Raw genomic sequence first — 24,086 nt, 5'->3', positions numbered from 1 at the left:
TTTAATCTGTGTTTTTTTAATTAGACCCCTCTTCCACTGGGCTTGAGCACTCAGAGCTGTAGAAAAACTGGACTGGGTACCTATGGATCAGGTGAATATTTTTGTGAATTAGTAGGTTCCAGGCAGACCACAGCCTATCCCTTAAAAGGGAGATGACTCTAAAGAGAAGATGCAGGTGATCTGCAGTATCACTGTTAATCTTACTTCCCTCCAACTGCTGAGTGGGCATTTTATGGGATATAGTAATCTAGGTTGGTTTATCAATTCCTTCTGTCATTCACAGTGTTGAAGTTTCACATCCGCTTACACAGTAGGATTGATTCTATTGTTGTATCAGTGTCTTTGAAGAACAATGCTATTAAACTTGGTAGCTTAGAGTGCTCAAAGACAGTGCAGTGGGCAAGAGAATCGGCTCCTCTATGATCAGTATTCTGATTTAAATTATTCAGTTTGACAACAATTTAGGCTGCTGCTGTGCTGAGTCCTCTGATCAATACCGTCTCGCTGCTCTCTTTCTGTTCCCATCTGCTATTTTCATCTTTTGCTCTTAGTTTTCCACTCGGATTGTAAAGTCCTTGAAGCACAATCATTACTTCGTTCTTTGTTTGTAAAGCGCCTAGAGCAATTGGGTCCTGGTGTGCCTAAATGGTGTAATAAAATAAATGTGTCACAATTACTACTGATGCTGGGGCTGTTATGGTATCCATGACAATACAGGTGACAAATGAATGGTACTAAAGTTACATGTTCTCCTTTTATCACGTAACACACCGCACACATCTGCAGAAAGTGTTCTCACTGCCATGACCATGACAGCTAGAGAGACCCTGGCTGTGGGCAGAAGGATAGTTAGGCCTAGCTGAGTCCATAGCATTTCTATTAAGGCTGCCAAAAAGCTTTTTGGTCATCTGATGTTGGAAAATAAACTCTCTGCTATGCTCTAATTTCCACTAAAAAGACACCACCAGAAATAGCCACTTCTCACTTATCATATATTTGCTTTATCCTGAAGCAAGATGAATACAGCCCAGGAAGCTGTATTTATTATATGAAAGATAATATATATATTATATAACATATATTATATATATATAATATATCTATTATATGAAAAGGCCAACCCTTTTCCTTCTACCAAAGGAAGGTTCCACAAAAACTGCTCATCTGTTCAGTTATTCCCTCAGCTTTATGAAATCAATTTATTAGGCAACTGTACCGTGTTCTTTTTCTAATTCGCTATTAGAAGGAGGCATTTTACATGAATGTATTTACCCAAACACTACAAACCAAAATCCTCTTATAAAATTCTATGTTTGGAATATCACAATCGATTAGTGAAACAATGATACATATCATTCTGCACACACACACACACACACACTCCACATATGAGTCTTTAGAAATGTTCCTAGGCTTCCACAGTATCAAACTACTGAGCACCACATGTCAGCTGGGTCTCCTTCCCTGACCCAAACCAGCCTGATCAAGCTCGCATCCTCCCTAGCATCCCCCCCTACCTTCCCAGGCTGATTTGGTGCTACATGTTTATTTTCTCTGTTTCAGGAAAAGGGCAGGAGAAGGTCCTGGAGGAAGCTTCTGCTTCCCTTCGCCCTTCCCTCAGATAACAGCACAGCTTCATCTTCTACACAAGGTGCTGAGACAGAGCACAAGTGCCACTTGCCAGGGACTGTGAGTTATGGATCCTAACAGCAGAGTGGGAAAGGGAAAGGGCTGTCCTGGGAAAGTAGCAGGGGAGGAGTTAGTACCATTTGCATCACCTCGCACTGAGGCCTTCAGCGTTCAGTGCTGTCCTGCAGGGATCTGCCCTGGCCTCTCCTCACTGCCTTGGCAATGTTGGCAGGGGTGGGGAACAAGATTATTCAAGTTGAAAAGCTTTTGAATACTCAGCCCTTCTGCAGAGGTTGTCAAAATTATGCTTGCAAGTCTGTACTGACAAAGACAACACCTTGATAAACTGAAGTCACCTCCCAGGCTCCTTTCAAAAATAACATCAAAGAGCCACTCTGTCAGTCATCAAGTAATGAAGTCAAATAAACTGGGGAGGCTGGAAAAGGAGGAAATTCAGAGAGGAGAAAAAGAGAGACGTTACTAATCATCCAGTCCTTCCAAATCCTCTTGCCCCTCATCCACAGAATTAATAGCCCGGAGACATTTGATGGTCTAATGTTATTTTGGGGTTTTGGTAAGTTACTGTAAGGATTACTACAGCCAAAGATATTTTGGAGATGTAATTGCCTCCCTATACTAGAGCATTTCACCTATCTTCCAAATAAATATCTGAAAGATAGGGTAAATGTTGGTCAACAGCTATACACTTTGGGATATTTTACATTCAAGATCAGTGCTTCTTTTAGCAAGAGCAGGTACACTTATGCGTTCCTATGTTACAGACCATCTTTTAAGCCCTCTAAGAAGTGCAGCGTGTCCTCTGCTGCCTAAGGAAGTCCTAACAGGGTCCTTTATACAGGAAGTTCTTTTTTCATTATAAAACTTATAAAGACTACTAGCTGTAGCAAAATGAGTTCTTCTACCTCTAATATAAAAGCAATTACTTCCTCATGCAGCAAAAGTCCATAGCAGTCTTGCAGATGGTTTTGCCACTGGAGTTGTGTAGATCTCTTATTGCCACATGCTAAAGCCCACTTGTAAGTTAATGATGCATTTTGGGTTTTAACACTCTGGTGATGGAAGGAACTGTAATGAATCTCACTGAACTTCATTTTAGGGCATAAACCTGAAATCCAGTGGGCTGGAAAAAGTCACCTTCAGAGTTGTCAAAGTGCTACATTATATATTATTCCTTCTGATGCAATACATTGTCTTCTTTCTTTCCTCGAGATGCAGTTTAATTTCAGACTATATCACTGAAGTGTACAGCAGTCTATCGAAAGCAGAACAACATGTATTAATTGTTTTCAAGTTCTAGCCTAGAATATGAACCTAAAAATATCCTTGTAGAAGAGAAGTCTATAACAAACTGTACATTGCTATGCAATAGATTACACAGTTCCACGTGTCACGTTGCCATTAGCTAAACTGCAACTGCAGAAAGATTTAGGGGGAGCTAGGAAATATACACAAGTTCTTTGATTCAGGCTGCCTAGTCTTACTCGTGGCTTCATGAAAAAGGTTTAGAAGCAATGAAAGATTGTTTGCTGTTCCCCTCCCCCTGCCTTCAAGCTACATAATGCAGTTTCAGGATGTATTGGCACAAATGTGTTTTTATTGGTTCCTGTAAGCTATAATGTATCCAAGATATGACTGCAGCAACCTGAAAAACAATTAGCATTTGTAAAGCAGTCTGTGACCATGAGATTATTTCAGAAAATGAAGGTTTATCGTGTAGCTTCCCCAGAAATTAGTTTTGTATTTGGATCTGGCTTTTTTGTTCTTCTCTTCCTTTTATTGATCCCTTCAGGCAGAAAGAAATGGTGAGTTACCTGATTAAAATCTGTGCAAAACTGTAGGGAAATCCTACACAGCTGCTAATGTCACCTGATTTAATTGTGGAAGTAGATTCAGCTGGGTATTAGTCAGGGCTTCTGAGTGATTTTACTAGCTGGTTATATAATTTAAGAAAGGTCCAAGGTAGCCCTAAAGCAATGAGAGACTTAGAGGGCCAAATTTTTAAGCAGATGGCAGAGTTTAAATGATTAAATGTTGAATGTTTGTCTAGTCTGTAGTAAAGTATCATAGCATACATACTGCAGGGAATATGGATCTTTTTCCAAAGGCAGAGCTATTTGTTATTTGTGAAATGCTCGCTGAGGTTTAATAGATTCTGGTGAAATATTTTACTAACAGTAGGTCAAGTCAAGCTGGTGATGTGCTTGCAAAGGTTCTGAAAGCACAGTTAAAAATCTCAACGCTAACTGTCCAGCTGAAAACAAATCTGAAAGCTGTTCAATTTTCCTAGGGTATTTTAATCAGGAAGAAGTGACACAGTTTGCAGAAAGCTCGTATGGACCTGTTTGCATATTTGCCACTGCATTTGCCAAATGTGTTTCACTAACTTATATTATTTTGAATTTGCAGAATCAGGACAGAAAAAAAAAAAAACTGAAAGAGAAACAGCTGAAACTATCCAGCACATGTTGATGGGACAAAATATCTATGTTTCAAAACCAAATTATAAATTGTTGTAGATTTCTCTGAAAATTAAGCAAGTTTATAATCTTGTATCCACATTCATTTTACAACAAAACTAGAATGGAGTGGGAGGTTATTATTACTACAATGTGCACACTGCAGAGTGCATTCATAATATGATGCCGTTGCACATGACGTATATTTTGCTTGGTTTCATGTGAGTACAGTGAGAGTACTCCCAGAGATGAATTTAGGATGGAGTATTTGTTTATATGGGAATCACATGGGAATATCTTGGCCATTTCAGTATTTTGACCAGCAAAAGAAACGTTCTTCCTCTTTTAGAATGAAAGATAAAGCACCGTGGATTATTAAGAGCAAACATCAAATTCTTCCCCTGTCAGTACCTAATGCAAGGCATGTGTGAAAAGAATTCCACAGTTACAGACATTTCAGCGTATTCAAAATCCCCTGTCCCTGTCTCTATGAATGCACTTTCATTTTGTTGAAGGAGTACAAAGAGATTCATGGCCTAGGTACTGTTTAATGTCCTCTATAGAACAATCTATTTCACAGACATGTAATGCCTTACAAAAAGTTAGAATACTTCACATACCTCTTCTGTACTGGGCTTAATTTTGCACTTGTTTGTCAACAATTGTTCTCTGAAGTCCTCCCACTGTTCATCTAAATGTTCTCACAGTGTCTGTAAAGCCACAGGCAGATGTTCATTTTCCAAATAGTTTGCCAGCTGAAAACATTACCACTTCTTAGCTGATTGTTCCTGACCTCTGTCAGAGGTTAACCTCCTCCAACCATTGCTAGCAAAGAAGGAATCGTACGAGGGCTCCCTAATCTATTCCAGGCAAAATCAGTCAGGGTTGGCGTAATTTACAGTTAAGCTGGAGTATGAGCTAGCCCAGATGACATTGTCTGAGACAAATTTGGAAGTGCTCATACCATAGCTTCCAGCAGCAGATCTGCGAGGGTTGTAACCTCCGGCTGGAGGGCAGTGATGGACAAGCGGGGGTGTGAAGCCTTAGCCCAGCACCGCTAGATACGGACGGTCTGTCAAGAGCCTCAGGAAGGCACAAAGGAATATTGGCCAGGGACAGGAATAGTCACAAAATGCTGTGGTATGTCAGCACCCTGGGATGTTCCATCCTTCCCAAGTAGTGCTCTCAGAGTTATTTTAGTGCCGAAATATTATCTTAAAAATATAACTCCTCCTTCCCTATCCAGCTGTCCCATGCTGTGATAGAAAAGACAGGCAGTAGGCAGTTTGGGGTTTTGTTTTTTTGTTTTGCTCTTAAATTACAGAGATGATTAAGAGTTCGTGAATGATTGCCAAATAAAAAGTGTTTGTCAAAGGCTTTTATGAGCAATTTGAACAAATAAATGCAAGTATTTCACCACCTGTTTGTGAATAATTTACACAAAGGGAAAAAGGCAGAAGTGAGTGAATAACCTGCTGGTTGAGGGATGTCATTTGGCTTTACTGATGGATATCATTAAAATGAAGGGGAAAACACAATAAAAGAGAACTTTACTTTTAAAAGTGAGTTTCCAAAGAAACAAAAGTCATTGTGATGAATACTCTGAGCAAACGATACAGCTAGATAATTGGTAGAAATTCTGCTTGAAAGCACAAGAGAGAAGGCCATTATGGAAAATATTTCTTTCAAATGCTCTCTAAACATTGGCTTTGTGGTTATGTTTACATTTTCTGTTTCAGGTTGAGATCATATTATAGAAGTTTCCAGACAAAGAATGAAGGACAAACACAATGATAAAATAAGCAATATCCATATATATAAATATATTTTTTCACATTTTACCAAGCACTGTCATCTTCTACCATTCATCAATTACAGATTTTGCAAACATCAATCTGAAACAATTTTATGACTTCTAATACAAGCCAAGTCTGTGATTGCACTGACTTTGTTTAAAACGGGCTGCTTGTATCTTTTTCTTAAAATCAAAAATATATTTGAAAGATTTTGTTAAAATAAAATAACACTGATATTACATTCCATTAAAATGCTGAAAGTGCCAGTGAGACAGGAAAAGTTGCTATCTTTTCAGAAAGATTCATATACATTTATACTGGATATCTTTTATTTTTCTTACTATATTCTACCTAGAGTAAAAATTTACTCTGTTATAAAGCTTATCTTTTTCCAGTGAGCTTATACCGGCTGTTATACTGCAAAATGCAGTCAGGTTTTAGATTGAAATGGAAGTGGTTTTAGAAAAAACACAGTCAATTTACCTGCCCTTTGAGGTTCTTAATAACATTAGAAATGTACATGCATCACGGTAAGGTCTCAAAAGACTGATTTTGTTAAAAGACAATCATCAAATAAAGTATGGATTTTCAACAATCAGAGGATGAAAGTGCACTTACCCTTTGTGGCAGGGTTTGCATGTAATGACAAATTTCGTCTCAAAGGGCTTGATCTTGCTGCCACTGAAATCAATGGCAAAACTTTCATGTACTTTGCTGAAAAAGGAACAGGTCAAAAAAGAGCTGCATACTAATTTAGGACAAAGCACTATTTTCTGCAGATTTAGTGCAGTCTATTTTGTGTGTAATTCTAATATCTAGTAGTTGAGCTAGGAAGGCACTAGAAAGCCCATTCGATTCCGGATCTTAATGCCTCCATAGTCGGTAAACACGAAGGTTCAAACTTTAGATTCATTTACACTCACATACCGTGATACCTGACCCTTTGTTTTTTAGACATCAAATTGTAATTACACTTTGCTGTCAGTTTGGGAAAAAAATTATAATGAAAGCCACTGGAATAAATAAAGACTGTATTATCATGGGACAGCAGTATTAATGTTTGGGAACTTGACCCATGACACATTTAGGGTCAGGATATAAGGCACTGGCCTTTTGCAGTAGACTCCGGCTTGGTTCATGAATTACAAAAGGGATAGAAAGGGAAGAGTAGTAGGAGTTCAGGGGTGAGAAAATATCCGTTAGTTAACCTACCTATCAGATCTTACATAAACTGTTTGAGAGCAGTTCTTTTTATTTAATAGGACTGTGGGCTGAGAAAAGGTTTCTGGCACAAATATCACTGTTTTCAGAATTATAAGCTGTCTTTTTCAAAGAGTTAGGCTAGCAGTGGCCAGAAATTTTCCACTGACGTGCTGTACCCAAGCATTTGTGAGCCCTGTGATATATTTTAGGTGACAGGCACTCTGTGAATCCATACTGCAAGTAGATATGTTGTTGGCAATTAAATATTCATCATGCATCGGTTAACTTTTGAGGCAATACTTTCCATTAAACTCTAAGGTGAAGAAGAAATCATTTTTTTTCTATCCGGTAAAGAATTAAACGTTTAATAACAGAAGTAGAAATCAGAGTCTGAAAACAGGAGTTATGTGATCCCAGTTCCCTGATGTTACTTCAAGATTTCCTCCTAGAATATCTTCCAAGAAATTGGACTGAAGCAGAATCAAGTACATATTCCCCTGGCAGAACTGAGCACTTGGTCTGCACATTTCTTATTCTTCTAACTTGTTAGATTAGCCATTAACAGCAAGTAAACCACATGCTAACCTCCTCCTCCATTCTTTCGCTATGATGGTGTCAGTGGAAATGCAAATATTACTTTATTGGGCTTCCTAGGAATCTGACGTCTTTAGACTGTAGATTCACCATATGATTTGATTTTTCACCTGGATATTTGCTCGACTCTATCCTTCCATTCTTCGTCACCAAGCTCATTCACACTAATTTATTTTAGCATATGATAAGAATGCATTACTGCTTACTGCAGTATTTAATATGTAAAAAATAAATTGTACACCAACACTTTATCCTATTGTAGTTCTTAGTTCATCCCTGACACTACATAGTAACTAAATGTGATACAAGCATGTCACAATAGAGAATGGGATTTCTGAACAGTAGCGCAGCATCACCTCTCCATGCACGTCCTTAATTATGAAGTTCTGTCAGGCTCTACAATAGCCATTACATACGCATATGTTCCAAGCACTATTTCAGTAGTTATGCGTTACCGACTGTATACAGGAAAAAATAACTGAGACACAAAGACCCTTGGCAGTTTTGCAAATCACTTTCAAGCTAATCTACCTTTTAAGCTGCAATTTTAGGAGTGTCATTAACGTGACTGGTTTTGCACTACGTCCGGTGAGTGTACAGAGAGGCATCAAATAGCTCATGCAAATCTAACATGGGTCCTGGAAGCAGCATAAAACTTCAGACTGGTTTCATTTATCCTTCTTCTGAATGGAGAAAATAGCCCACATTGAGACCCTTGCCATTTAGGTATATATTCACATGTCCAACATAATCTGTATAAAGGTAGCTCAGATACTGCAGACCTACTTTACTGGTTTCAGTGTAAACATAGCTGGCATGACAAGGTGGATATCTGGATCTACAAATGACCATCAAGCTCTTCAAATGACTTTCCTTGTAACAAATAAATGCTGTCAAGACCATCCTCAAATTACATGTACTCAGCCTCAACAAATGAAAATATCAGGGCAGTTTCATATAATAAACAAAAAATCTATCTCAGTTTGTCATAACGAAAACTTAAATTGACTAAGGGCAGTTTATTAAAACTCTGAAGAAATCCTTATCTAATATTTGCCTTGTATTTACCTGATACTAGTTTTCAAACTCGTTCTATTTTCCTTGCAGAACAGATCTCCAGCAATCCAGAGGGAAGTATGCAAAAAACATTTAAAGAAAGATCTAAAACTTTTTTAGACCTTTCCATTACCCTCCTTGTTACACTTTTTAAAGTAAAGTAAAACCTGCTCTTCTCAAAGTCGAGCAGTTTAGAGTCGAGAGTGGGAGTCTGCTTCTTTAAAGCAGTTGTCTCTAAAAGCAGAATCACAGCTTTCCAGGGTTTTTGTGGATTCATCAATAATATGATTACACCCTGATATGCCCACTACCACACATATAACTATGCTTCTATCTATGCCTCATTTTTATCTTAACTGTTCAAATAAATCCAGAACTACTGGATATATTATTGTGATTTAATTTTTGTAGATTGGAATGCCTGTAAGCATTCTATGTGTGTCTTGTGCAATGATTTTTTTATGTGAGGTAAAAAATTGATGATGTGCAGAATGATTTCTATCCGGCCCTGAAAGAGATACTTAATGTTTCATCCTGTCTTATGATTACTGGCTAGGAAAAAGCCATTATTGATTTAATACTCAAAGCTTTTCTATTTCTTAGCTATGTTCTGACATACCTTAACCAGACCTGCCATGCTAAGTTTATTTACTGTAAAGAAAACATGAGTGTTTTTATTTTTGAAGAACCTTGTAGTTAGGCAAAAGTAAAACCATAGCTAGTTTAGATCCAGATCCATTTTCATTTGAATCCCCCACAGGTGGGGACGGAGGGAAGGTGATAAGCTTTTCAGATTATATCTTAACTCTACTGGTAAAAATAATACAGCAGCCTTCTAGCATTTCAAACAACAGGAAGAGAGGTGGGGATTCACGGAGAGAAAGAGAGAGAGAGAGCGCGCTGAGTCAGTCCAAGACAATAGACTGAGGTTACATTGGATAGGACAGGTAATCAGACAGGACATGCAGTCCCTGCTGTCCTCCTGGAGGTAGAAGTCTCTCCACAAATAAGAATATCAGCACATGATTCTGTAAATACATATAAAGATCAAGGTCAGCTTAGGGACAAAAAGTCAGCACTAGAGTAAGGTGAATCAAGTAATCTTTTCTTGGAGAAATTTCATACACAAAATTGAACATATTTTACAAGTGCAGTGGTCACAACATCACTCCAGAGCTGAGTTTCAATTATTCCAGGAAAAGATACATATCTCTACCCTATCTTATAGATTTACTACTTTATTTTAGAACATTAATATTTTTCCAGCAGTATACGTCCCCTTTTTCACATACTGCTGCTGCAGAATGTTGTATTTCATTCACTATGACCAGCAAAAGCATGATGCTTATAAATCAGCAAAAAAGACTGTGTTCATAAAAAGGACTCTGAAATCACTCAGTACTTACAGCACTTCATATTTTCAAAGGGCTGCACAGGCATGAATAGCCAGATTGTAATTGACCCTAACTTGACTGCAGAGCGAGTGATGAAGATTTATAGCTTTAAAGATAGAAAAAAAAGTGAGGGGAGGCTGGGGGTGTGGGTATGAAATGAATTGTGGCTTCCTCCATGGCACAGTGACAACCAGAAAAGATGAGATGCAAACAGGAAGCTATGTTCCTTTCACAGCTACAGTATTTTTTTCTTTTCTCTGTGGAAAGTAGCGAATATGCATGCTACCCACATCCATGTTTCCCTTCCTGATGACTTCAGAGGACAAAATATCCATATCTGACTCCAACAGCTGAAGAAACAAACTGAAACAAACCAAAGGAATTTGTAGCCTGTCTCCGTTACAAGTATAGGTGAACATATGCTGGAAACTCCACTTTCTCTTGCTTTCAAACTACTCAAACAGCTCAAAGACAAAAGAGGGGTTATTTACTGGCAACTTGTGCTCCTACAAAAAAAAAGTGATAGCACAGTGATAAGCACAGGGAAGGAGCTGCATGAACTTCAGCTCCATTCAGTCAAGGGCAGGCATTGTGACTAGTGGATCGATTTGCAGGAGAAACATTCAGAGCCACTATCAGTAAATGAGTGTCTTGGGGTGTTTTATGCTTCTCTGGTAAGCATTGGATGGAAAGCGAGTGGTCTACTGTATGGTGTAATGAATATGTCTAAGCTCAGAGAAATCACGTGAATATTACTCCAAGACCTCTGGATTGCCTCATACAGGTGCAATGTTGTGTTCCCTTCTGTCACAAGCAGGATACACAACTTTCCTCCTCATGATAACTGACTTAGTAAAAATATGTTCAAGAGGATACATGGTGGCTAGTGCAGGTGTAATGTTAGATGGCACCATGTGCGTGCAAGTAAGGGATTTGTAATTCCTGGCAAGCTGCATTCTTTCAGTGGAAATTTTGACTATAGGTAGCTTGTGTACAAAGGCTGAATGCGCCTGAGCTAGGAGACCATTGGCATACCTCTCAGAAAGGTTAGAGTTATGGATGTGTGTTAATGGTATGTTCCCCAGATGTGCACGGGAATGTTGCTCTACCTAGGTGACATTAAGGGATGCTAAATGCTCCTCCTAGCTCTTGTACACCTTGCTAAAGTGCAATGGGATCAAGGTCACGTATGGAAACGCTCACTGTTTGACAGTACCAACAGGATAAAAGAAATTAGATCCCATCTAATTACTCGATATTGTGAAAGTATTACAATGATAATTAGGATTTAATGTTAAAAAAAAAAGACTGGTTTGTCTCTTTCCTTTACAGCTGTGCTTCCACATTCCCTGTGTATACAGCTCCTCTCTTTTCCACGTAATTCTTCTCCTCCTAAGCTTGAACTTCAAGCTTGTGGCTAATCTGCAGAGTATAATTTTCAAATATTATTATTGTTTCTGTCAAAGGACAGTAAGTGACATGCAGTAGCTGGGTAAGCATCAAACAACTGAGTGCTCTGAAGGGCTTCCAATCCAGACATCTTCCAGAGTCTCCCCATATTAAGAAAGGAAGTCTTCTTGCTTTGAGTTAAGTTTAGTGTTGTAGTTTTCTTGGTGCATTGAGAGAAAGGTGAGGTGGTGGGGAGAGGGTGAGATATCTCTAGCAAAAGTACCTCAGGAACTAATCATTTTGCTACACTCCACACTACCTAAGGCAAAACCAATTTCAAGTGATTATATAGGTTTTACAGCAACCCTTCAGGCAGCCCTTGAGAACAGGGTTTTCAGAGGCTCTTAACTCGGATTTTGCTGCTTTTGTCACATGTGATGGAGATACAAGGATCCCAAAAGCTCGTAATGGAACTTCAGCCGCAGGGAGTTTTGCCTGTTGCAGGGAGTGCAGCGGGGGAAGCAACAAGTTCTGCAGCAAGAATCTGCGAGTCATCCATATGAGCTGACAGAAATATCTCCCAACTGTGGACATGGAGCTTGCCTGCAGAGCAAATACTTAAGCAATAACACAGACATTTCCAAAGTCCAGCTGATTTCCAGAAAGTCCCGCCATGTTTATTGCTTCAAACAGGGTGAAGCCTGAATTAGATGCCAAAAAGTCATCTGATCCTGCCAAGCAGTGACTTGTAATCTGACATGAACCTTTCATCCCCTTTGGCAATAGTGCTGCAAGAGTTATAAGGATCTTTTTTCTGTAGCCCTTATGTCTGCTGGCAGATAGGTTTCAGTATAACTCTGTGATCCATCCAGATCAGCACATACTGATATTCACTCAATGTATCTCCTCAAATAGTGAGGATTTTAGCCTACAAATCTGCCGCTTGGATAGTGGAGGTTGAATGAGGGAGTAGCCCAAAGTATTGTGGCTTCGGTCACAAGAAAATAAAGAACACATGAAGCAATTAGCATATTTTTCAAATTACGCTGTCTAGTCATGAAGACTCTACATTTGACCTGCCTAAAAATATGATGTTGACAATGATTTCCAGGATCCGAACATTCATCTAGTTTTTAATATACCATTTCACAGAGGAAGACTGAGGTCAACCGTCATTACTTTTGCAAGGCCAAAAAACAGTTCGGCTAACTCCGATTTCCACTCTGTGCAACCTCTTGAAGGACTGAAAGGACAATAACTCGGGGGAAAATTTGGTCCAAGGTCTTGCAATCCATTGCTGCCATTGCAATATATAAAAATGTATTTCAACACATTTTAAACATTGATGACACCGCTAGTGTTAATGCACAAACAAATCATTAAAAAAGGGCTAGAAAATGAAATATTTTATCTTCACAGTAGTAAGCCACTCTGTACAGATTCAAACTGTCCTCTGTGAGGGGTGATGTGCTCTGCCTCCTGCCAGACATTATTTGGAAGAGTATCATCAGAGGAATACTCCACTGCTCCCCGCAGCGGCCTGTGTCCTGAGTGGTGAACTCCCTTCTGAGACTTTCTGTGCACTAATGCTCAGGAGGGCATCCCAGATACTGCTGCCTTTGCGTCTTGGTGCAATGAGGCAGAAGAATGACCCTGCTTTTGGGCAGTGCTATCCTGCTGCTCTGTCACAGTTGCTTTGAGACCAAAGAAGAGCCAAAGTCAGAGACATAGAGCGGGTCTCTGGCCTAGGGAATCAACAGAAACAAACAAATCCAATAAGTCTTGGGAACTGCAGTAAGGAATGCTGTTAGGCTATTTTGTTTGACTGCTCCACTGCCCAGAAATGTGAGAGGAAGGGAAAACTAGCGTTTTCTTTTTCTTCTCCTCCTGATGTCACTGGGCACAGGAATGACATCTGCTCTTTTTAACTGAAACACAGCAAGTTCCATCTAAACCTGAGGAAAAACTTCTTTACTGTGAGGGTGACAGAGCACTGGAACAGGTTGCCCAGAGAGGTAGTGGAGTCTCCTTCGCTGGAGATATTCAAAACCCGCCTGGATGAGATCCTGGGCAATATGCTCTAGAGGTCCCTGCTTGAGCAGGGAAGTTGGACTAGATGATCTCCAGAGGTCCCTTCCAACCTCAACCATTCTGTGATTCTGTAAACACACCATATACACCTCTAAGCACCCTCAGTCTCCTCAAAGAGCTAATTTCCCACTTACAACAGCCTTAGATCCTTCTCTCTGATAATGTTTCTGTTCACTCAATATCTACAAATATGTGCATACTGCATCAATAATGAGTCAAGGAGGTATAGTCCAAAAACAAACTCCTCATGAATCAAAGCATTTCTCCTGGCAAATACAATAAGGCTATTCAATAAAGGGGGCACTGACTTTTGGGGCACCTTTTATAACAAAATGCCACAGAAAGTTAGATTCCTAATATATAACATTTAACAGTACTGCAATAATACTTTATTTGTCCACTGTTTTTGTTAAGAGTTTTTCACTTTTTAGGAAGAAGAGTTAAAAACAAAAACAAGAACAACAATAAAAAAACTACTTCCAGCATATGAGAGCCAGGAATCAACACTGCATCTTTTGTACAGGAATCAGCTTCTATTCAGGGCCCTTCAGAAAAAGTGCTGAGACCTTGCTTATTTTCTACTTCAATGAACTTCATCGAACAGCAATATTGTTCTACTTGAATAAGCTTATTTTATTTTCAGGTCTATCCAATGCTTCTGCCCAAACCCAGTCTCTACCTGGCCTTATGCACACTTTTACTACAGCTGTTTGTATGAGCTAGATGGCTCAAGGGATTATGAACTGCAAAGGAACATTGAGACTAATGCTAATATTTGGTGTTGTCCTGTGATTCATAAATAAAACTCTTGGGTTCACTTCCTAAATGTCTGTAACTGATCATTTTATTTCACGGAAAGAAAGAGTGTAATGCAAAATGGTACCCCTCATTGAGAACTCATATAACATTGAACAGCAGAATCTAAGACATGTCCACTGATTACTTAGCATAAACACTCTCTTTATAACATGGATTATCTGAAATTTTTACTATCCTCAGTTCTTGCAGAGCTGTGCTTTACCAACAATCATTACAGATCTCTCTTCAAAATTTTATATGGATATATGTACAACTGGCACTGTCTACACAGAATAGAGCACAGCCTTGAGGCAAATAGAATTTCTTGCATTTAACTGCATGATACTTCTACTGAAGCAAAGTAGTCATTTCTCAATTATTACATTAGCTCAAGATAAATATGAGTTAACAGAAGTATCCAGCTGCCAAACTCAAAAACAAGAGGAAGAGGCAACGTCTTGTCACAGAGATTCCTGCTGCTTAATTCTCTTGTCTGCTCCTATGCAAACACTTACCTTTTTTAATGAGGAAATGGTCCATAAAGCTGCAAAAATGAAAAATGAGATATATATTCAATTAGTTGTAGTACTGTTAGCATGCCACTTCAGGTCAGCTGGAAAGCTTTGAAAAGCAAGACGTCTGTAACTTAAAGTAGAAAATCTGAATGCAAACTCAGCTGGCCTAACTGTGAAGCTCTTTTGGCAAACCACTGGAAAACATAATTGAATGTAGCCCTCCTGGGAAGGAACCCTAATAAACTGGAGGACAACTTGTCTGCTAGCATTTTGATTTTACTTTCACAGTGCTTAAGTCTTTGTGCGGTTACAGTAGTAAGTTTCACTTACAGGATTGATTACCCTATACAGTTATAGGTAAGGGCCTGCTTTATCCTCCCCCTATAGCTAACATCCATCATAGAAATGGCTTTCTATACATAGCCTGCTTTCCATGAGCTTATTTTCAAAGGTGACCATCATTTTATGGGCACAGCCAACACCTGAACAATTTACTTGGACATTTTTTGTGCTTACAACCCATACCATGAATAAAAATGTGATGAGATGCACACCTGAGTGAGTGGCTGCTGTGCAGGCAGAAAATAGAGAGACATATTTTAGCTGTGAGCCTGTGCTGTACATGCAGAAATACTGGGTATGCCAATTATAACATGCATCTACACAGAAATATGGGAATAAAACATGAGGGGCATTGCGATAGGAGAGTTGTAAGGGAACATATGGGTCCGATTCACTCTCAGTACCAATCTGGAGCCAAAATAATCCCACTGTAGTCAATATACTTACCGATGCCTTATAAATACTGAAATTTTTTAGTCATTTGTATGCCAAATTGCAGTCTGTGCCAGCAACTTCAGCTCAGCAAAATACTGCCTCTAACAAGGTGCTTCAATGCAAATCCCTTCTTTATACAGCTTTCTCCATTTAAACCAGATACAAAATTGTACTGAGGCACTGAGTTAGACTCCTGATAGTCCATGCCATGACTTTAATTTGGATTCTCCCATTCCCCTCATATAGCTACAGTCTTCACCCATCAAAACAATAGGGTCAAGGTGAGATCATCTCCTTTCCATGCTGAGCCATGCTTATAGCTCAGGAGGCGGTGGCACAGCAGAGTGGTTGCAGGTGTGTCTGGCTGTAAGGAGCACAAATGTTCTGTATAGGCAAGAATTGAGAGAAGAAGTAGACCTTTTATCTCCAAATTTGTTTACATGACCAATTTAAATGAACCTTGCACAACCAGTCAGCCTGTTGGAAAGTAACTTCAAAATCAGATTCCAAACTATATGTAGATTTAGCTAATATCCTACTGTAAAGAGTCCTGCAGAACAAACCTGGACTTCTCCTGGACAGAGTCTGAGACTCCTAATTTATGGTCCTCCTTTCTCCAGGTCCTGAAAGGTATTCAGTATCGTTTTGCTTAGGGAAAGTCTCCGATATGTTTATAAAAAAATATTCATGGGGCTAAATGTATTCCTTATTGTGGTGGCAGAAGCTAACTCCTGGTTTAGCCTATGATACAGCATATCAGATATAGGTAATGGTTACTGACTGTATGTTAGAGTGATACAGACACATCTAATTCATGTTTAGTAAGGACCAGCTGCTTGGGTCTGATAAAACTGTTGCTGGCACAGGCTGAACCTAGGGAAAAGACAGATATGACTCACAGTCATCTTTGTAGTCTTCAGGGTAGCTGCAGGCCAGTTCGACCCCAGCAGAAGCATGACCATTCTGGCACAGCAGTCAAGAATTACTAAGGACAATGCTCTTCAACCTGAGTCAGACAAGCAGCATGAGATAAGAATCAAGTCTACTCTCATTTTTCCCCTTGCCCTTCCTTTTCATGTTTCCCAAGCTGTGACTGAGACATTCATCTTCTCTGAACTGCAGTAACCTTCACTTTTCTTTGTTACTATTGAAATCCTTTCCCATTGCTTTGTTTTGTTTCCCACAGCTTCTTACAAATCTATGCAGAATTCATCCAGTTATTTCCCTCTTTCACTTGTCCCAATTATGCTAATGATTCCAAATATTCCAGCTCTAAAAAAAGATACTTCTGAAGTGCTTCAGACAGGCTGGCACATGAGACCCTGGAGGTAGTTTTGGATGCTACCGATCTGGATTCACATTCTCCAGACATAGCACAGCACTAAGCAAAATAAAATCCCAACCGGCACAGACAATCTTCTTAAGGAACTGAAATTCACTCTATACTTCCTCAGATAATGCCATGGCTGCATCTGATGATGACTGGTAAATTCAAAGTTAGTTTACATGCATTTATCTCACAAAACAGAGTCACTGGGTCTGTACTCCATGTTGTTTACAAACCCAAAGAGGTCTCAGCTTTATATATGTCATTGCTTTGATTTTCATCCAGTCCTATTCTATATTCAGTTCTCTTACACTACCTAACAGTACCAGTCTTCCTGCATTGATCACATTTAAATCGCGTTATCGTGCTTTACTGAGTGTCACTTCAGAAATGCAAAACACTGAATTCTTCATATGACTGTATTCAAATCAGAAGGTTAAAAGAGAAAGAACTGGTTATTTACACTGCTCAAAAAATCCCTACTAAACAATGCTAAGATTCAGATCTTTGAAATCATTGTTGTATTGTTTTCTTCATTATTTAAAGAAAATTTGTGAAGATTATACTGATTGCCATCATCGGGAAGACAGAATGGTTAGAACAATTAAATATAAGTCAGTGAACTGTCAGGTACCATCTTCAAGAGAATGACAAGAAGATGGGAAAATTAGATCAACAGCAGAAGCATGAAATACTACCATGGAAGAGAACATGCTAAATAGTGAGGAGCCAGCAATTAGGAAGTGAAGTAACCACATACAAAGCTGAAACCACTATTCAGAAAAATCCTCCTAACAACAAAAAGCCTGAATGCAAGAGAAACCTCTCGTTCACATATATGACGCTTCCAGAGTGAACAACTGTATTCAAGAGCACTCTTGATTTTGATTGCAAGGCAACTGGGAAGCAGACCACAGATGGAACAGTTCAGTTTAACTATAAACCCAGCTGAATTCTGCCGAAATCTCTGAAGTCTTTATTGAAATCAGTGAATCTGTGCCGGTTTGCAGCAGCTGAAGGCCTATCTCTGCCTTTTTATTCATCTTGAACATGAGGATCAAACCAGTTTTCACCATATGTCAAGACAAAAGTATTGACAAATAATTTAATGAACTTAGTTCATATTCAAAGCGATGTAAAAGTATAAAATCAATCTTTCATCTGGCAACCCGTCCACCAGAAAAATTATGAGCAAGTCATTCAATAAAAATAGTAACAATCACCAAAAAATGTTTTAATCGGCTCCAGAAATAGTGATTATGTTATACTCTATAATGGAACTAAGAAACTGAACTGAACATGGGTTAGTTAATTTACTAGTAACATGCAGAAGTTGCCATCTATGTCTGATTCGTATAATCCCCTCCAAAGTTCACAGACTAATAAAGGCTGAAAATCTGGGTCTTTCCGTTGCAGTCTTCTTCTATGCAGCATTTTTTTTACCACATCAGTCCAAGAAAACCCCAAATCCTGCTATTTTCAGGTATCCTCATAAGTATGAAACGTGAATAACATTCACCAGAGGGTTTACTGAGGTTAGTGAACTTTTTAGTGAATTCAGGCAGATTTATGGCTTTGAATGGAACAATGTAAAAGCTGGTTGGTTTCTGCAGTTCTTTGTACCTGAAATAGTAATAGGCCAAAATATGAAGATTTGGATACTGTTCCCTTTACACTAACAAAAATAACAGGTGCATTTTGCAGAATAGCCTGACTGTTACCAAAAGGCAGACAGTATTACTGAACCAGGAAACTGCTGGAAAGAGTATTTCAAGGCTCGCCTAAGCAGCATTCAGCTAGGCCTAGGCCAATTGCAGTTTACAATGTAATTGCTAGGGTATTATAATTTTATACCTTAAAATGGCTATTGTTTACTCATATAGTGCTGCACCACCTTTCTAAAAACAAATCTGGATGAATGGTCATCAAAATGGTCATAAGGCCACCAAAAGGATGCAAAGGTGTACAATCAAGCTTTTAACTTGCTTTGATAAGTCTAAGCAATTAAAATTTCATGATATATATTAAAATTTGAGGGTTTTTTGAGTTTATGCTTAATGTAGAACTCTCTACAGTGAAATATTTGCCAGTGGCAATCTCTTTCATACAATATTAGCATATCCAATTCTCCCCTTGTGGGATATTTCAGCATATAATATTAATTCACCATTAGGTAATGTACTCATTTTAGCAATCTCCTGTGATCTCATTAATTAAAAACCTAGTACAATCACTTGTATTCTATTCCATTTTACTTTGCTTGTTTCATTTTGTGGGATTTTTTTCTTTCTTTCTTTTTCTTCTCCTTACATAGTCTCCAGAGCGCTGCTGGTTTGTAACAGAAAAATCCTATCAATGTCTGTCCCATATTCAATAGTTACTCACATATACAGGTCCAACAGCTTTAGGCAGGATGGTTCTTTTCTTTCTGCTAAGGTGTAATTAGTATTCAACTTTGCTTTGCCATAGCAAAGTTCTAATGCCCTTTTTTTATAATTAAAAGTTTGAAATCCATCTCATCTTTTTTTGTCATCAAATTTGTTCATGAAGTGTCTACAAAATTGCGTTTTCTAACATTCTCAAGTGAACGGTACACATTATTACCTGGTTTTCTCACCGTTATATAGATAACTGTGATATGTGCTGGGCTATTACTTAAACCTTCAAACATTTTTTTGATTGACAATAACATGTGTGGCAAGAATTACTGGAGGATCACCCTTCAAAAGGTTTCGCTATATGTTCAGTTCCCATCCTTCAGAAGCAAAAAACCAAAGTCACTATAATGAAAGTTACAAATAGAAATTTGTGGATGAACAAAGACATAAAACCTGTGTCCACTTTCTGAGATTACAGACTACTATTAAACTGCTACTGCTAGTGATGAGAGAGCTTCAGGTAGTAAATCTCAAAGTACTGTCTTAATTGTCTTTAAAAAAGGTCACGACAATCTGGAGCATTCTGCTAAAAGCATTTTTTTTCTGTAAGTTAATGCTAACAACTCTATTCCTTTCCATTTAAATTAGGTAATGGCTTGTCTACAGTAGTTCTTTTGCCGTAGGTTTTATTTTCTCATGCTTTTTATCACTACACTTTAAGTATATCAGTGGATAAAAGACTGAATGTACCATCTGAAATATGAACTTTAATAGAATAAAATAAGATTTTTAGAAAGAAAGTATTTATCAAATAAATATCTAATATTCATTCTACCAAGATAGAATGCAAAAACTTTCAATATAGCTTTTTTTGTTAAACTTTACGTGATTAATGTAAAATGTTTTTTTTCACTTCAGGATGCTTTTAAATACAGATTCTGGCAATCTAATATCAAATAGGCTGTTTCTATTTATTAAAAAAGGTATCATGAAGTTTACGTATTTATGATGGAGAGGTCACCTTTTGTTTAAGAGGAAAAACTTGGATGAAGCAAAACTTACTGAGGGAGACAAAGAAAAATACATGGGCTAAATTGATTTATCAGCTGAAAGAAAGCAAGGTGAGAGACCAGATAGGAGGCAGATATAGAATGAAGGAAGACAAAGGAATGTGGCATCAAGTATACTAAAAAAAGTTGAGCCAGGGAACCATAATACGCAGAGTCTGTATTCTTCTGTTAAAGCAGACGAGGCCGTAGAAGAAAAGAAAGTTAGACAATGTAAGAGAGTTAAAGAGAGAACAGAAACATGCAGAGCAAGAGGCCCACCAAAAATAAAATTCAACTTGAAAAAACGCAAGCCAGCACATTTCAGGGAAACGAATGCAAAACACAGACATTCAACAAGCAGATTAGAACCTGGGAAGCAGCAATAGGAGTATGTACTTTGGAGGAATTGTGAGCAACATGATCGCCATGAATTTGCAATGTAATATGACAGAAGGGGGACATAAAACCCAAGTAACAAACACAGGCACCTAATCTTGGAGTCCCTTATCTATATGGCCTTGCTACAACTGCATCTGAAGTATTTCATTAATTATGGGTACATTATGGCCAAATATATATATGCACTGTGAAAGGGAAAATGGGGTGAAGCAACAAAAATGATTACTGGATTGATTTGGACTGGCTTATGGGACTGGGAGGGACAGACTTATGAGGAGTGATTAAATAAATACAGTATAGCTTAGAAATGACTAGGGGGAAATAAAGTAACCAGATACAAACTGTAGGAGGCATAAACACTAGAACTGAGAGGCAGCAGAGAATACAACGCTTGTAAGACAACAGGAGCAGATTCAAGCTATCTAAGTGTCCTTTTAGAAAATTACCTGACTGGTATGTTATTGTGCAGACAGCAAGACAAATTTTCCGCTTATAGGCCTCAATCTGACTCTTATTTCAGCTCCATTAAAAGCATTAAACTCTCCCTGATCACCCTTGCAGTTCTTCCCCAGTGTCAGCAATCTGAGAATAATAAGAAATATATATTTTTTTTTCTGAGCAAAAGAAGGGGCTTAGGGAAGAAGGAGACCACATACAAAAAGAGATAGATAACTCAGTATTTGTATATATATATTTATACACCGTATATTTGTATATATATATATATATATATATATTTGTCACAACCACATCAGCAAGGTATTTGCTTATCTTCCTGAAGCAGTGTCCCACAGGAGGAAGTCCCACCCATCTCTATGAGAACAGTCAGCTTTATGTAAACCTAGCTCTGAGAGCGGAAAGAGGATCCACAAAATCAGCTTGACTCAGTTCACCCTGAGCAATTCGACCGTACCACCTACTGTGCCAAGGCTTCTAGCCCAAAGCCCATGGTTTCCCCTCATTTGGGCTGTTGAATAGCCGTGTGAAGGAGCAAGAACGTGAGCAATAGCATGCATTTCAGCCAAGTATTATTTTCCAGGGACTCAGCTTGGTATAAGAAATTCTGCCAGTTGTCTTCCTCTGGCTCCAAGGCCAAATGTGCCTGCACCGTAGCTTTTAAAGTACAGCGTATTGCAGAGACACCAAGCACTAGAGACTTCGGCACAGTCACTATTCCTGCCATTGCAGCGCAGACATGAGCATAGTGTGCATTAGTCCATTCTGAGATGGTTTCCTGCAGACTCTATAGGAGATTGTAGGCCACGTGACTAACCGAATAGCAAGACTGTGATTGACTGTATTGTACAGTGAACATAGCAGACGAGAGTCTCAGAAAAAAATCTCCAAAATACACCAGAATCTTCTGAAGTTCATCTGTCATGCAGGCTTTGCTTACCCCTACATTTTCCAAAAAATGGTTTGTATTTAGCCATGCAAGTTGCATTGTCTTTATACGCCTGGTTAAAACATTTTTTGCCATCTAAGGGTCAGAATAGCTACATTCCCTCAGCAAATCTACTGCCAGAGGTTGCAAAAAGTGCAAAGTGCTTCTCAGTTAAAAAAAATAAAAAGGAAAGAAGATTACTGTGTATCCATGGCTGAACAACCACATAGCATATCATGAATACCATACCCCTGAGCAGCTGAGAGTGACTGACATATTTTGGAATTTTAATGAAAGCCATCAGGGAATCACTGATAGGTAGAACATCTGGAAATCAAAAATCTATGGAGTTGTGCAATACTCAAGTGAGGGCTGCTTCAGTTCTCATTTTTGTCACACCTTCTTTATGTATTTTTAAGCTCATTTCTACCTTTAAAGTTAGCTCTGCCAAGCCTGCTGTCACTGCAATTTGGTTATTACCCATTCCCAGCTGATGCTATCAAGCTGACCTGTGGTGAGGCAGGACTGTCAGAGTAAGCGGATTCCAATATAAAGTAGTTGAAATAATAAATGATAGGGGCTGTACACTAGAGAAAACTGTGATTATATCATCACTCCAGTCCCCATTAAGCTCAGCAATTTCTAGCTATTTGAAAAACTGAGATGTCATTTCTGTAACATGTAAGTGTTTTATTGAATGTAATAAAATCCCACATTTTAACAGTGATTGCTTTTCAGGGCCTGCTCACAGGACTCTTATCTAAATAAACATTTCAGGATGTTACTTACCTGTATGAGACTCAATTCATAATATGAGGCTATATTGCTCTGGAAATGGCAAGCACTCAGTTGCTCATTTCCTTCCATGTCTGCCAATGACCATGGCATCGGGGTGTAGATGACGAAGGTGTCCAAAGTTCCAGTAAGTACCCAAGCCTTTGAATCTCTCACTTCTGGAAATCTTGCAAGAATTGGCTCTGAAAAGTTTCCACGCCTTCCTCCCACTCTTTGGACTAGTACTGAGGTACAGCAAAACTGAACTTTTGGCACGTCTACTACTCTGCTTCTACAGCTGGAGAGCATAATAGAGAATTATCTGAACCTTAGATAGGCTTGCATTTGATTTGAAGACATTTTTGGGAAGCTTTTATTTTCCCTAGACAAGTTCTTCCTCCATAAAGCCCTAAAGCAGATGATTAAGTAAACAAGTGAATTTCATCAACCATTCATTTCCAAATGTGCCACACAGCCATGGTGGAACTTGACTTAAAACCGGGGGGAGGCTCCGCACAGATTTCATTGGGCTTTGCATCAGGTTCTGAAAGAGTCCAACACCCTCTTCTGCTCAGCCAACTTCTAGTTCTGGTTTTGTACTAGCTCAGTCACAAAAACAGAGCTCAGAGCCCTCCTGAAGTGAGGGAACCCAAGACCAGCCAGCTCGAGAAGAGATCTTAAAATATAAAAACTCACAGGGAGAAAATATAAAGCAATTCTTGACCCAGAGGCACTTAATGAACCTGGATGGAAAGTACCTGTACTGTTTCTAATTGGTGAAATGTGTGCTTGAGACCCATCTGGATGCTTATCTATGAGCTATGACTATGAATTAACTGGAAATCTGGCTCAGTGAAATAAACAGTGAAAATAAAAAACCAGAGCAGGAAACAAATGTAAACCAGTCCTAGCAAGAAACAGATGATACAAGAACTATGCAACAGAACAGAATGAAAAGACATGTGCAGACAGACTGCAGATGCAAAATATATTTACATCTTTTAAAAACCAGTTAAAAAGACGACAGAAATAATTCAATCAATGCTTGTAAGTTAC

This window comes from Struthio camelus, chromosome 2, assembly GCF_040807025.1.
Source record: "Struthio camelus isolate bStrCam1 chromosome 2, bStrCam1.hap1, whole genome shotgun sequence".
NCBI classification, from domain to species: domain Eukaryota; kingdom Metazoa; phylum Chordata; class Aves; order Struthioniformes; family Struthionidae; genus Struthio; species Struthio camelus.
Note: the sequence above shows the minus strand (reverse complement) of the source record.